General features: G+C 27.7%; 1 protein-coding gene across 1 annotated transcript in view; it reads right to left on the bottom strand.

Moving 5' to 3' along the window:
* LOC136091283 (superoxide-generating NADPH oxidase heavy chain subunit A-like) overlaps window positions 1–2,500 on the bottom strand; it is a 15,375-nt gene that overhangs the window by 12,197 nt on the left and 678 nt on the right.

Raw genomic sequence — 2,500 nt, 5'->3', positions numbered from 1 at the left:
AAATTCATAACACAAATGCAATTTAAATTCAGAAATAACCTTGCCTATTAATTTAAAATCTGGAAGAACAAAGTATGTCATGATTTTTACATCAACGCAGTTTCGTTGAGAATAAATGTATAACTAAAACGGAAAGAAATTATATACGAGTTTTTAATTTTGGTTTAGGGGGAGGTGTTATTAAAACTGACATCATTTTTAAAGTTTAATTTAATTCCTATAATAAATTTTTTATTTCAAAGAATAAACAATTATAAACACAAGCGACAAGCAAAGAATTCCTCAGCGAAGAACTAGAACTCTCTCTCTCAGTTCATTTTTAAACTCTTTCCATATAAAATTTTTAAGAATGAAGTTTTAAGCTCTTTCCGTTGATATAGAACAATATAATATAAAATTATTTGAAACTATTACGCACATACAAAAGATTAGGAGTTTAACAAATTATAGTTTGCATATTAATGTTTGAAAGTGATTAAACAATTTTGATAAGAAGTATATTTTATAATAGAATTTTAGAATTACATTTGAACATCTTTATTAAACTATAATTTTATGCTAAAATATAAGTATTTCATCTTTTAAAATGAAGTCTGAGAATGTTTTTTTTCTATTTTTATTTATAGAATACTACAATTGTAACAGGGCCGTCGTTAGAGGGGGCCTGTTACAATTACAAACCCCCCGACTATAAAAAACCTGTCGACAAATATCGGCTATATCTACTTTGCCGGCGAATGTAGACTTTCAGTCGGCAAATATTTAAAAACAAGGGCCTTTTTTTTTTTATAAGTCTTTTACTAATAAAATGTAAATCTAGTCGGCAAAAAGTCATGTTTCACTCCCTCCCCCTCCCCCATGCCATTCTCTTCTGGACGCCATTGAATTGTAGTACTCTATAAGTAAAAATATAGTGTATATATATATATATATATATATATATATATATATATATATATATATATATATATATATATATATATAAATATATATATATATATATATATATATATATATATATATATATATATATATATATATATATATATATATATATATATAGGGGAGAGTGGGGTAATGGCGAACGCGGGGTAACTCCGAACATGGTCAAAACAGCATTGTAAAAAAATAAATTCGACAATTTTTTTTTACCTGCTGAGAAGGGATCCTATGCTCAGTTCCAGACGTGCAGTAGTGTAATGAAGCTGCGGATGTTGTTCACTATAATTTGATTTTAAATTTTTCTGATAATTTTATGCAACTTTTTTCTTGAGTAACACTCTGTTGTAGCTTCTATGGAAATAAAGTCACTCCTTTTTTTTGTTTTTGTTGCATAATATAGTTTTTAGACTTAGTTATTACAATTAGCTTTTTATTCGCTATTACACAACAGTGCTTGTGATTGCCCCCCAATGTGTTCGGAATTACCCCACGTAGGCAGGGTAATTCCGAACACCAATGGTTTTATTTCTGGCATAAATTTTTATTTTATAATAAGATTTTTAAAAATTCATTTTGAGGGTTTGTGACTGAGTAGTTAAACTAATTGATAAGCAATAAATATGATCAATTTTGTATAACTGGTGTCTTTAATTCGCATTCCCGCTTAGGTGTTCGCCAATACCCCACTCTCCCCTATATATATATACAAAAATGCAACTAAAAACACGCATGCAACAACACAAAAACAGTACAATAGGAAATAAAACAGAACGATCTGCATTAGCCACCCACATGAGACATTGTACACAACAAACTAACTGGGACAGTTGCAGCTTTTAGAGTTACAAAGTTTGATAGGAAAGCTCGTGAGAAACTTGAAATACAGTACCACCAATGTGCCCCTCAACAAAATGGTATCAATTTAGATGAGGGCAATATGTCTACAAAAATTTGGACACCATTTCTGGCGCACTTAAGTCAGAAAAAGATGAAACCATCTTATTGAAATAAAATAGAACTGCCGTTATATATATATATATATATATATATATATATATATATATATATATATATATATATATATATATATATATATAAAATAAAGTTTTTATGATATTTTTATATTACTTTTAAATCGATAAATTATATAAAAGATAAATTCCATCTATCTTTTTTTTGACGTTTATATAGCTTTTATAGCTAGCTTTTGCTTTTTACTTTGGTTGCTACTATGACAACAAAACAACTAACTACACCGTGTTTTGTAACTTTTGAAAACGTTTTTTTTGTTTTTGATTTTGTATTTAGTAGCTAATTATTGCCTAATGAACGACTTTGTTAATGAACACTCCTTTCTAAGCAACTTTTTGACTTTAAATCTGCACCTTTTATAGTATTATTGTACAAACGTTGCTTAATAAACAGTAAAATAATGATTTGTACAACAGGTTATTTAAATAAATGGCAATGTTATACTTACATATAGGTTACATTTAAGAAAATTAATCAATTTCTCCTGGCATTTAATAGTTTATATGTACATTGGCTCCACATTATA

Source organism: Hydra vulgaris, chromosome 15 (genome assembly GCF_038396675.1).
Source record: "Hydra vulgaris chromosome 15, alternate assembly HydraT2T_AEP".
NCBI lineage: Eukaryota > Metazoa > Cnidaria > Hydrozoa > Anthoathecata > Hydridae > Hydra > Hydra vulgaris.
The sequence above is the reverse complement of the archived record's forward strand: the minus strand, read 5'-3'. Positions and strand labels throughout refer to the sequence as shown.